Genomic DNA, 13,832 nt, shown 5'->3' with positions numbered 1-13,832 from the left:
TGAAGTAGAATGAATGTGATTGTATAAGTAGGGGTGTAACTGTAATGGTAGCCTGTGAATCAGAAAAAGTGCCGATCTAGAAAGGGGGATAATAAGCCATTTCCGCATTAAAAAGACACCCACTGATGGCAGCGTCTAGTACCTTGGAAGGAAGGACTGGAATTAGTGGAAGCATGGTTATGAGATGGCCCTGAAAAGTCTGTGGGATGTCCTTGTATTGTGGAGGCCAGTCTTGTAACTATAATGGTGGGAAACAGTCAACAAAGCCTCATTGCAGAGGCTATGTGCAAGGTGATTTAAAAGATCCTGTTATCATTCACACGCACAGCAGAAACACTTTGGTCTTCGCAATTATTATTGCTACGACGTCGCAGAGAAACTCTACTTGGGTTAAAATTCCAGCAATGATTCTTTACCTAGAAAGGCAGTGTCCCTGAATTATGTGTTCAGTAGGGGTGGTCTGAATATAGGCTGTGGATTAAGTAAATATAAATGGGTTGAAAGAAGGCTAAGAGTCAGATTCATAAAGAAAGATTTTTGCTTGTGAAAATACAGTAGATGCAAATTGCAAAAGCGACATACACAATTTGACATTACTGTGTTTTGCCCTTGTAAATGGACCTAATGCACAAAAAACAGCAAATCACCAGACACAAGCACTAACATTAAAATGTAAAAGTGGCAACGTCAAATGTGGGAAACATATTTTTGCGCGTTTTCTTAAGAGGTGTTAAACTTTGGAGCAAGTGAACCACTTTCTTGGGAAAATTTCACAAAACGTAAACTTGTTTTTGCTCGTTTTCCCATCTGACTTACTCCAGGTTGGACCTGGTACATTTGCTACAGGAGCAGATGATTTCATATTTTTTGTAAATCTGGATGCGCCATCTGTGTTTTGAAATATGATCCTGCTTTGCGTTGCCTGCCAATGCTTTAAACACTTCTCCAAACACACCGATTTTTTCATATGCAAAGTATATGCTAATGGCGCAAGATCCTCCGCTGCCCATACATGAACATCTTCCACTTCCCATACATTTGCAGATCTGCAAACAAATTGTGCACATTTTACGGCTGTAGTGCAATTTTTACATATGTGGAGCAATCTGCACACATGCAGATCCAGTGAGACCATTCCCAATGGACCTGTTTCACTATGTAGTATATCTGGCTCAATTGGCCCAGGCACAGTTTGCTGACGCACATGTACATGCTTCTGAAAACAATTATCTTTAAACAAGCCATATATCTTCTCATATAGACATTTAGAATTGTTCATGTCTAACATACAACTGGGCCGCCCACATCGCTTACAGTCCTGCAGCAACTAGTAGAGGTACATAATTCTGTGTCTGCCATCTTGTTTCCCAGTGGCCTAACATCTTACACGATCACTACACAACTTTCAGCAAGTGAAGAAGACAAATTGCGGTCACAGAGCTGTGTGATTTTCAAAATCAAAGGGGAGGGCTCTTTTTGGTATTACAGAGGAAGACAGGAAGAGAATGTGTTAACCCAGGGCTATGTCTTAGACTCTTCTTTTCCTTATTCTGGAAGGGCATTTTTGATTGTAAACACAGGATTATGGAGACATTTTGTTAAAAAAAAAAGATGTACAAGGTGATGTCTGGGAATCTTCCTCAAGTGGCTAAAAAAGTCATACAATTTCAAATATAGGAGATGTGGAAGACCAAGAAAGTGTCATTAAAAACAATCACATTGTTTTTGAAATTATGTTTTTATTCATGTGTTCAAAGGGTTTACTTGGAAAATCGGAATACATTTAGCTATTCGTGACGATTCACGGGATCTCATTACTTCTCCCCAGATCTCTGTGAGGCTTTGGAGGTGAGCCCACCAGGTGATATTCCTCCTAAGGGTGGCAGAAAGCAGGACCTCACAGGGAGAGACTCCCCTCTTGGGGACAAGGACTCCTGTTCTATCAAGGAACTCTGTAGACTCCTTTATGAGGAGTCGACAAGAATATCTGATGACCACACAAGTCAATCCAAACCAGTTACTCTCTGTTACTGCAGTGTCCCCAAGAATCCACCTCATCAGGCCAGTTGTACTGTGAAGAAGAAGAATGTGAGGACCATAGAGAGTACTCAGTGGTTGGCAGCCAACCACACTGGGACAAAGAAGATAGACCAAGGAGCCACAAGTACTCAAGTGAAAAAAACAAAGGACTGTGAGTCTACGCTTGGGAGGACCCAGTGTTGTCTAATAAAAAGAGAAGAAGGACCAGAGAAATGTGTCAATGGAGCCCGGGAAGTTCAAACCACTGCTGGGGAAGAAGCCAGCGGACGCTGAGCCAAGATGACGCAGGAAAGGTGAAGAGGGTGGCATGGAGAAGCTGAGCTGTGTGCCTTGGAATATCCTGAAGGCGGCCGCGTGACTCAGAGAGGGTGATACTGCACCTAGAACGTATCGGGACGGGCTCTGCAGAGCTGCGTGAAGAAGTCCCATAATGGTGAACAAGGCAAGCGGGGGACACCTCTTGTTCGACATTATGGGAATTCGTGATTTTATTTTTGCAATTTTCCACCAAAACGAAAAGAAGGATGCAGACTCTGATAATCCATTTCACTGATGGATGTATTAAAGAAAAAGGTAAACCCCTATCTTTCCCTATATTATGAGGCATCCCTACTTAACATAACTAATATTAGGTGCTCGTCAGTCAGTGAATGTCTTAACAGAATCGGTCCATCATCCAAACTAACGCATTCTGACCCTACAATTAATGTAATAAATAATAGAATGGCTCCCTTCTCCTGGGCTATTGATTCTTCCAAACTTCAATTCAATATTTTATCCTCAAATAGTCTTTGGTGACTGTTCTTATCAATTGATGTAGTTCCTTCAATACCCTGTGGGACTTTGATTCCTGTTTTGTTTGGCAATGGGCTTCTGTTACTTTGTTTCTTTTATTGGCAATCTTTCTTATTCATCGTTATTTTCTTTTCCCATTGTAAGATTATCCAATACTTATGATTCTCTATTTTGTCACTCTTTTCCTCTTTATACAGTTTACAGCCTCTGGTGTCTCCCTGAGACTTGTCCTCTTCTCTGTTCCAACCGTATCTTCAAACTTTTATGTTACATCTGAATTTTCTTCTTTAACTAGACTTCCTTGGTCTTGACTTATTTTTCTATTATCATTCCAACAATGATTCTCATTCACTCTTCTATGAATTGCTCTGAGAGGTTTTTCTCTGTGACTGGGACGAGTATGATTGTTCTCATAATGATTCTTGTTTTTTTCCCTGGACTTTAATAATGCAGTCTCTTTACCTTTACTGGTACGAGCATGAGCATTCAAATAATTATTCTAGTTGGCCTCCCTTCCCGAGTCTCTCGTTTCCCCTTTTAACTGTTGCATTTAGGGATAATCTTACCAGGTTTCTTATTCGCTTGAGAATGCCTCTTTTCTTCAGGTTGGCTTCACGTCTTCGTACACTCTCTCCATTTTTGCCGTCATATATGGTGGCTCCTCTGTACTTTGGATACCGACTCGTTCCACTTTGGAAGTTGCAGAGTGGTAATAGCATTGGTTTCAGGACACCAGGTCTACCACGGCTGTATTTTGGTCACGTCACCACTTTCTCTCCTTTTTGGTGTCATCAGACGCAGCACGTCTGTCAGCTTCTCGCTTCCTCACATCAGCAGCATGCCGCGCGTTCCAGTCTCTCCTCTGTGCCAGCGTTCGAGCCAAATCGTAACTACCGGGCTTCTCTCTGCAGTCTCCTTCCATTTCATACCGTATGTAGCCATGGGACTTCCCCGGTGCAGTGCTATGTTCCCTTTTCCCTTTCTCCAGCGGCTTCTCTTCTCTGCATGTCATCCTTCTCGTCTCAGTTAAGGGGAATATTCACTGTTTTCTGTTGACGATAACATATGCTGATATTTTCCTCACATATATCTTTGTAAGATAGACAGAGGTATTGTTGGAATGTACTCTAGGGAGTTTCTCACAGGAACAGGAGTCCTTTTGCCCAACGGGAGAGTCTCTTCCAGTAATAGATATGTGTTTGAGAAGAGAAAAGAGAAGCCAAATTGCAGAGTTTTAGACAGAACAAGATAAGGAGACCAAACAGCAAAGCGGCGATCATCAAGATGGGTATAAAAATGAGAGATGTAATGAGGAGTTCAGTGGCAAAGAAAGATAACAAGGAGTGGGCACGTCAAATGTTATAAAGTTGAAAGCGGCAGATGTGAGCGTGTTAGAGATGTGAGAGGAGAAATATAGAGAAAGCTCAGAGATAACACACAGGTTATTGGCAGAAGATAAGAATGTGAGGGAGGACTGGGGTAAAGAGGACGGGGGCTGAGGTCGGGTATTTACAGGAAAGAAGAGTAGCTCGGTTTTAGCAGTGTTAAGATGGAGAAAATAAGAAGCCATCCACAAGACAGAGAAAATCAGAAAAGGAAATAAATGAAAGATTTGTGTGTCATCCACATAGAAATGACACAATAAACTGAACGAAGACCGAAGTGCAGACAGACGAACGGTACACATTATGAACAATAAAGGACCAGGAACACAACCTTGCAGAACCCCGTGAAGTAGAGGATGGAGGTCGAAATGGCACCAGACCAGAGAACATAATAAGATTGGTCTGACAGATGGGACTGAACCAGCTGAGGACAGAACCTGAAAACCAAGAGAAGAGAGTGATGATAGTAGGAGAGAATATTTAACAGTGTCGGAAGCCGTGGACGGATCCAGAAAAATTAGTATGGAAAATTGCCTCTGGTGGCAAGAAGAAAAAAGAGAGTTAGTGAAGCGAAGGAGGGCAGTCTCAGTAGAGTGGGACAGCCGTAACCCTGACTGAAGAGGGGAAGGAGAGAGTAGAGAGTCAGGTAGGAAGAAACCTGTGAATGAAAGGCTTGCTCAAAAAGTTAGAAAATAAATGGGAGATGAGAAATGGGACAAACGTTACCAGGTGAAGCAGGGTCAAGAGATGTTTTTTATGATAGGTAAGATTATAGCATGTTTAACTGAAGAGGGAAAGAAGCGGTATCAAGAGAAGTATGTAAAAGATAGATAAAATGGGGAATGAGATGAGGATAGATTGAAGGAATAAGGGTAGACGGAAAGGGGTTGTTGAGGAGGCAGTGTGGTGGGCATGAGCGAGGAGGCCAGCAGTGCTGGAGTCTGTCAATGGGGCAAATATTGATAATGATCAAGCACAAAGTGAGGAGGAATGAGCAGAGGGACAAGGATGCACATCACTGCTATTTTCATATTTCTAAAGCTGAATTTGCTTATTTCAACTTGGCTATTGAATTTGCTGCAAGCCAACCAAAATCATGGTTTGCGCTAATAAAAGTGATAAAAAAAAGCACTAACTAAACACTTTCAGCCGCTAACCTTGAAATGCCAAGATTTTGCCAGGTTTTTTCAGATAAGATCTTAGAGATTTGGAGAATAATTCCAAAGTTGCTTTCTAAACTCCCTGTTTTACATAGTAAAACTATGGCCACTTGGGGCTCTTTATTATGCCAGAGGACCACAAACTCACTCTGTTGTCTGGCACTAGAACTACTTATTTTGCTGATCATTTTTGCCCTGTAATTGGAGATCACTTTTCGATATTTATTCCATTTTCTTCTGAAACTTGTGCACCTATCACTTGAGGTGGTTCATTTTCCTGACTTAAAACAGAGCATGTTCCCGCTCTTAAAAAGGTTACCCCAACATTGATTATCTTTCTAATTATCGACCAGTAACTTCACTGCCTTTCCTCATGAAATTCCTGGAAAGAGTATTTTCTGAACAATTGAATAACTGGCTCGCTGAACAAAATGTGTTTGCCCCATTTCAATCAGGATTTTGTTTGGGTTGTAGTACCAAGACATCTACATTAGAGATCTTTTACAATGTTTATAAAGTGTTAGATGATGGAGAGGCTTGCTGGCTGATTTTACTTGATTTATTGGCAGCATTCAACACTACCTATCATAAGGCCCTTCTAAAAATGTTGGCAGACCAAATGGGGATTGAAAACGTAGTTCTTGCCTGGTTACGCTCATTTTATATTTAAGAAATCAGATGCTAGTATTGGCTGAAGTTTGTTCTGATGCTTTTTTTAGACCCTTTTGGTGTTCCCTAGTAGTCCATTTTATCACCAATGCTTTTTAATTTATATATAGAACAACTGCGATTTTTAGTCAAGAAACATTGTGTGTCCATGTATCAGTATGCAGACAACACACAACTGTATCTCCGAAATCTACCTGAAAGCGATATGTGGCAACTATGAAACTGTTTACATGTTATTGAAGCATGGATGCACTCTTATTCTTTTTAATTAAACACAGACAAAACTGAATTACTGCAGTTTTTTTCATGCCCACTGTTTATTCCAAATGGTTTTTGTTGATGCTAAGATTGCTGGACCCTCTAGTGATTTTGTTAATACTGCAAAATCTCTGGGTTTTTTTGTATTTACATTTTTTTAAAGTTTTAATCGAAACAAAAATAACAATAACGTTTAGACATAACAACTTATATATATAAAATAACAGTTCACTTCTTCACAGTTAGGTCACTCAACATTGTATTTGCCAGAATAGATTAACAGGAAATACTTTAAAATCAATATTTACAATTCTAGAAATCCCATATTTGTTCAAACAAGCTTATTTTCTTGTATCTGTAGTAAATCATTCTCTCCATCCTTGATACAAGTCCTGCATCCATTCAGTCACAGCTGCTATTTCCTCACTTCTCTATTTCCTAAGAATAACCTTTTTGGCACAGTTGCAGGCTCTGAAAAACCAACACGGTTGAGGATAAAATAGATCCTCCACTTGATCATCTTCCCCAAGAATAATCCTTGAGTAATCATAATCTTCATCTAGAAGCAGAACCGTATTCACTCTGAGTGTAATTTCTCTCCAATAGGTTCGCAAGCTGCTGCATTCCCAGATCATGTGTTTGAATGTGCCAACATCATGTTGACATCTCCTGCAGGCCTCTGATTGAATTAATCTGCGTACATATAGCTTTTGCGAAGTCCAGAATACATGGTTCAGGATTTTGATTTATCTACTTCTTTCGCCTAGATTTAAAGACGTTAATGCCACATTTTTACATAAATTCATCCATCGGGTATCACTCATCTCAGATCCTAACACTTTTGACCATTTCAAAAGTAACTCTTTATTTGGTTCTTTGTATTTCTCCAACTGTTTGTAAACCATGGATGCTATATGGCCATCTAGCTTAAAGTCTTGTAACCATTCTGGCCAGTGTTTCCCTTTCGAAGGGATAGTGTCCTCCGACGTATTCCTCATCTTAGATATCTCCTTCCAGCTCTGCTGGCCTCGGAAAAATTTTTCTCTAGAGGGCGCTGCGCGTCGACGTCCTCCGAGTCGATGTCCCTCGACAGCCACCGTATCGACGTCGACATCATCCTGCCTATAAAGGCCGCGCGCAGCGTCCGTTGCTCAGTTCCGTTTTTCCGCGCTTACTCAGTGCCTCGGAATACCGTTGCTCAGTTCTTGTCAGATTAATCCTATTTACCTCGAGTTATTCAATCCGTACTCGATGGCTTCCTCGTCGGAACCGACAACTCCTCGATCCAGCTTCAAAAAATGCCGAGATTGTGGGAAAAAGATGTCGCTGACTGACCCTCACAGAGTTTGTCTGTGGTGTTTGGGAGCCGAACATCATTGTTCGGAGTGCGAGGACTGTATGTCCATGACAGCTAAAGCCCTGAAGGAGCGTAGGGGGAAGCTGGAGAAAGGTAAGACTTTTAAAACTTCTTCTTCGTCGACGAAGTCGAGACATTCGTCTCCTCGTCACCATTCGCGCTCCAGGTCTCGGAGTGGGTCCCATCACTCCTCGAGATCGAAGCACTCGAAGAGGAGACGTCGAAGATCCCCTTCTCAGTCTTCCTCTGTTTCGCCAAAAAGAATCCCTTGCCCCACGAAACATAGTTCCCGGGCTGAATGGGAGGAATTCCGCAAAAATATGATGAGCGTCTTCGAGAAAGCGGCCTCGACCCCCTCGAAGACTGCCGAGAGCGATGCTCTGGTCGAAAGACCCGAAGGTCAAAAACGCCGCGAGTCGCAGTACCCGGCGAAGGAAACCTCTCGAGCGCGTCTCGAACCCTCGAGTAGGACTATGACCTCCAAACCTTCCTCGAAGGTTCCGTCGACGCCGTCGACGAGGGTTCCGTCGACGCCGAGGTCGGTGTCTTCGACGCCGTTGTCGAAGGAACCTTCGACACACGGGTCTGTCGACTCGACGCCAGCTTCGACACCGGCGTCGACGCCAAGAAAAGTCACGGTCACGACACACCCAGTGACTATCCCCAGGTCCTCGATGGCGATGGCTTCGAGATTGTCGAGTAGAATCCCAATTCTGTCGAGGTCATCGAAGCCTCCGCCTTTGTTTTCGACGCCACGCTCGAAGCCTTCGACGTCGGCGTCGACGACATCGACGTTTTCGAGGCCGATAATGACAAGCTCGGCACCCTCTGCACTGGAAATGGGATTTACTCCCTTTATGAGTTCAGAACAATTGAGAACTATGTCCTCAATTTTGGAAGAGGGTGAATTGTCTGAACAGGAAGACACATTTGAGTTGCAGGGACCTGTAACCCCAATTAGAGAGGAATTTTCCTCTGAAGAACGCAGGTTAAAGGATCTTCATGATTCCTTACATGAGGCAAGTGGGTTAGACACTTCCCCTGAGGTGGAGATTGCTAGGCCAGACCCGGGGGAGCATGCTGAAACCCCCTATAGAGCCTTAATGGCCAGGATCACAGAGTTCATGGGGTGGTCTGCACCTTCACAATCTTTCCAACAAGATGACCTCACGGATATTCTTGACAAAGGCCCACAGGAGGATCCTGTGGTGCCTTTTCATAAAGCTCTTCAGAGGAAGGTCATGACAAACTGGGAAACCCCAGATGTCGTACCAGCAGTAAATAAAAAACTGTCTACTAAGTACAGGGTATCCTCTACAGACCCAGAGTTTTTGTCTAAACACCCATCCCCAGAAAGTCTGGTGGTACAGGCAGCATCCTCTATTGATGTCAAGACGGCTTATCCTACCGTCCCACAGGACAGGGACGATAAAAAATATGATGCTATGGCAAAGAAAGTCTTTTCAGCATGTAGCATGGCGTTAAAATCTGTTAATGCTACTTGCACCCTTGCTAGGTTCAGCCATACACTTTGGGAGTGTGCTTCTACAGCGGCTGACTGCATCCCGGAGGGAGAAGAAAGGGATGCGTTCCTGAATATTATACAGGACGGTAAAGACGCTATGTGCGAATCCCTCCAGACGGGCATTGATTCGGCTGACTGTATCAGCAGAGCAATGGCGGCAAGTACATCAACCAGGAGATTCGCTTGGTTGAGAAAGTCTGGTTTTGCCCCAGATGTGCAAGCCAGGCTCTTGAACATGCCATTCGATGGCTCTTCTTTGTTCGGGAAAAAGGCGGATGACAGTTTAGAAAAACTGCAAACTTCAAAAGCAGCAGCAAAATCCCTAGGAGCTGAAATCCGTCAAACTCCTTTTCGTCCCACAGGAACCTCTGCGAGGGGCAAGTCCTTTCGCTTCTACTCCGCATTCGGAAGAGGTAGAGGACGACCGGCTCAAAGGGGACAAAGAAGAACTACCCGAGGTGGACGGGGTAGATATTCAAAAGCCGCAGCAACAGCAGGTGCCTCTTTACCATCGACATCTGCATCAGCCGCCCCAAAACCACTCTGAGGACTTCCCTCACAGGACACCTGTAGGAGGCAGGTTGACTCAACATCTGGCGGTATGGCAGGCTATCACGTCAGATGCTTGGGCATTGGAAACAGTTGCCCAAGGTTACTGCCTGCCTTTCCTACATATACCTCAGAGTCATCCACCGGGGATCAGCTCTCAGAAAGCTCCAAATCCGCTCCTCTTGCAGGAAATTTTGGACCTGATAGAGAAAGGTGCCATAGAACCGGTACCTGTAGCGGAGAGGAACAAGGGCTGGTACTCCCCTTACTTTCTCATTCCAAAGAAAGACGGAGGACTGAGACCCATCTTGGACTTGCGAGAATTGAACAAATTCCTCAGAAAAGACAAATTCAAGATGGTCACTCTTTCTCAGATCCTCCAGGCCCTTCAGTTCCAGGACTGGTTGGTATCTCTAGACCTTCAGGACGCTTATTTCCATGTGCCTATCTATCTCAAACACAGGAAATACCTGAGGTTTGCAATTGGCAACTCTCACTATCAATTTCGAGTGCTGCCATTTGGGCTGACCTCTGCCCCGAGGGTCTTCACCAAGTTAATGTCGGTAGTGGCAGCAAGTCTAAGAAGGGAAGGGATTCACGTCTACCCCTACCTGGACGATTGGTTGATCAGGGCTGTTTCTTCAGAACAAGCTCAGATCCAACTAAATCACGTGTGCCACTCCCTTCACAGACTGGGCTTCTCCCTCAATTTAAAGAAGTCACAAATGATACCATCGCAGAGACTCCAGTTCATAGGAGCGATCCTGGACACTTCCCTGGGAAAAGCCTTGCCACCAGAGGTGAGGGCTCAAGATATTCTACAGATGGTGACCAAGTTTCAACATGCCCAACGTCTCCCAGCCTTCGACTTTTTGAGGTTGCTAGCCCTCATGGCATCCTGCATTTTCCTAGTGCCAGAGGCTCGCCTGAGAATGAGATCCCTCCAGTGGGCACTGAGGACTCAGTGGTCACAATTCTCGGGGAGAATGACAGATCTTCTTCAGGTTCCCGACAGAGTAGCTCGAGACCTTCAGTGGTGGGCCTGTCAGGAGAACATTCTGAAAGGAGAACATTTTTGGCAACCCTGGCCGGAGATAACAGTAGTCACGGATGCCTCACTCACGGGGCGGGAAGCCCACGCCAACGACTTGACCATCAGCGGTCGTTGGTCTCCATCGGAGTCCAGACTACATATCAACCTGTTAGAGCTGAGAGCCATCAGACTTGCGCTGAAGGCGTTCCTGCCAGCTGAACAAGGGAAAAACGTCCTGATAATGACGGACAACACAGTGGCCATGCATTACCTCAACAAAAGAGGAGGCGTAGGATCACTACCCCTGTGCAGAGAGGCGATGCAGCTCTGGTTTTGGGTAATCCAAGAAGGAATCTCTCTATCGGCAGTTCACCTAGCCGGAGAGAAGAACTTGACAGCGGACGCTCTGAGCAGGCAGAGCACAGTCTCCCACGAGTGGGAACTAGCTCAGGAAGTCCTTCAAGAGATCTTCGCCCTTTGGGGAACCCCTCAGGTGGATCTGTTCGCCACCAGCGTCAACAGGAAATGCGATCTGTTCTGCTCAAGGGAATTTCCCCCGAGAGGAGCTCTGGGAGACGCGTTCATAGTGGACTGGGAGTTTCAGCTTCTGTACGCGTTCCCACCGGTCCCTGTCATTCCTCAAATGATCAGGAGGTTGAGAAGATTCCGGAGAACCATGATCCTAATTGCCCCGGATTGGGCCAGGAGAACGTGGTACCCGGACCTTCTAGACTTGTCCATCTGCCCTCCAATTCGACTTCCACTCAGAGAGAACCTACTCTCACAGAAGGGAGGTCAGGTTCTCCATCCAGACATCAAAACCCTCAACCTTCACGCTTGGCTTCTGAAAGGTTGAGGTACAAGGATTGGGACCTCCCTGATGATGTTATGGAGGTGTTGCTTTCGGCAAGGAGGCCAGCAACAAAGTCTTTATACCGCTGCCGTTGGAACAGATTTTGCAGCTGGTGTAGAGAACAGAATATCGACCCTTTTTCATGTGGTACACCAATGGTTTTGTCCTTCCTTCTATATTTGGCGAATTCAGGCCTTCAAGTTGGCACCATTAAGGGCTATCTCGCAGCGCTATCCATCTTTAAGCGCACTGCGGAAGAACCATCCTATTTCAAATTACCCTTGGTAATACAGTTTCTAAAGGGGTTAACTAATGTTTATCCCCCAAGACCATTCCAAGTTCCCCTATGGGATTTAAACTTAGTACTAACTTTCCTGATGGGCACACCTTTCAAACCACTCCATTCTTGTTCGTTAAGATTCCTTACCCTTAAAACTGTTTTATTAATAGCACTTACATCTGCTAGAAGGGTGAGCGAATTACAAGCACTTTCTTGTAAACCCCCTCACACAATATTTCACAAAGACAAAGTTGTCCTGCAAGTGAAGCCTAATTTCCTCCCAAAGGTGGTTTCGGAATTCCATATCACTCAGAAGATTACCCTACCATCTTTCTATCCTCCTCCTCATCCGGGGAAAGAGGAAGAGAGGTTACACAGGCTAGACCCTAGAAGGGCTTTAAGTTTTTACATCAGTAGACTAGCCAGGATAAGACAGGCAGACCAGCTGTTTGTAGGTTACACAGGTCACAAGCTGGGGTTACCAATAACTAAGCAGACCATTTCCAGATGGATCATTCTAGCCATTCTGGAATGTTATAAACTTGCAGGGAAAGAGCCCCCTCAAAACCTTAGGGCTCATTCGACCAGAGGTATTGCAGCTTCATCGGCCCTCAAAAGAGGTGTGCCGGTTAAAGACATCTGTGCGGCCGCTACATGGTCGTCTGTCCATACCTTTACACGATTTTACAACTTGGATTCCTCCTCCAGTCAAGAGACTAGGTTTGGAAGGGCTGTACTGCATTCTATTCATCAATAGAAGACAGCATGAAGTCAGTACTCCCTCCTCGGATAATAGAATACTGCTATGGGAGCCTATCTAAGATGAGGAATACGTCGGAGGACACAATCCCTTCGAAGAACAAGTTACTTCTTACCTTGTAACGTTCTTTCGACGGGATGTTCCTCCGACGTATTCCTCATCGACCCTCCCATCCATCCCCGCAGTTCTACTTCCCCTTTTGTTGCAGCTTATGCTCCTTCAGGGTGATTAGTCTAGTCCAGAAAGAATTATTATGGGCTACAAAACGGAACTGAGCAACGGACGCTGCGCGCGCCCTTTATAGGCAGGATGACGTCGACGTCGATACGGCGGCTGTCGAGGGACATCGACTCGGAGGACGTCGACGCGCAGCGCCCTCTAGAGAAAAAAATTTCCGAGGCCAGCAGAGCTGGAAGGAGATATCTAAGATGAGGAATACGTCGGAGGAACATCCCGTCGAAAGAACGTTACAAGGTAAGAAGTAACTTGTTCTTCTCTAGCATTCTATCTCTCACTGCCTTCTTCATTTTCTTATAGTCTCCTAGGGTGCAGTCTTTAAGTTCCTTTTCTTCAGTTAATCTTTTGAAGCTAATCCATTTGTTGTCTACAAATAGATCTCCCAGCCAATGTATCCCTCTCAATAGCCAGTTTGGCCATGACAATGTTTTGCCTTCTAATTTAATGTCAGGGCTTAAGCCATAAAGAGGTGCTACCAGAACTCAATACATCTTTTTTAGATTTATTCATCAGACTTTTCCAACATTCCCTTATATATTTGGTCGGTGCATATGTCTTGCATCCTGCAGTGTCTTCCGAGGTCAGCATTGCTCTTGGCATTAATGGTTTGCCCATACTAGTCTCAGCTAGCTTCCAAATGTCCAAAGAATTTTCTAAGAATGGAAGCAAATGTCTTGCTCCGAACGCCAAGTGATAATTCTCAAAATCCGGGACACCTAAACCTCCGTTCTCTGTTGATAATTGAAGTTTCCATAGTTTAAAGCGCGGTTGTTTTCCATCCCACAGAAAAGATTGAATCAAGCTTTCTATTCTCTTTATGGGTTTCTTTTTAACCGACAATGGGATCATGCTAAGAATGTAATTTATTTGTGGAGTTGACGTCATATTTATTGCATTAACCCTACCCCACAGGCTTAGTCTCAGCTCAGAC

The 13,832-nt window shown here is 44.5% G+C and overlaps 1 protein-coding gene across 4 annotated transcripts in view; it reads left to right on the top strand.

The window, feature by feature from the left end:
* The window catches only part of POLR3GL (RNA polymerase III subunit GL), a 304,240-nt gene that overhangs the window by 28,768 nt on the left and 261,640 nt on the right, over positions 1-13,832 (top strand). The window contains exon 1 of one of the 4 annotated variants that reach the window (XM_069652587.1): positions 1,755-2,613. The exons of the other annotated variants lie outside the window; for them this stretch is intronic. The gene's annotated coding sequence lies outside the window, so the exon portion shown is untranslated. Of the gene's footprint in view, positions 1-1,754; positions 2,614-13,832 lie in introns of those variants that run through there. 4 annotated transcript variants of the gene reach the window in all.

The sequence above is a fragment of the Ambystoma mexicanum genome, chromosome 1p, assembly GCF_040938575.1.
Source record: "Ambystoma mexicanum isolate Mex_15411 chromosome 1p, UKY_AmexF1_1, whole genome shotgun sequence".
Taxonomy (NCBI): Eukaryota; Metazoa; Chordata; class Amphibia; order Caudata; family Ambystomatidae; genus Ambystoma; species Ambystoma mexicanum.
Note: the sequence above shows the minus strand (reverse complement) of the source record. Positions and strands in the feature narration are given on the sequence as shown.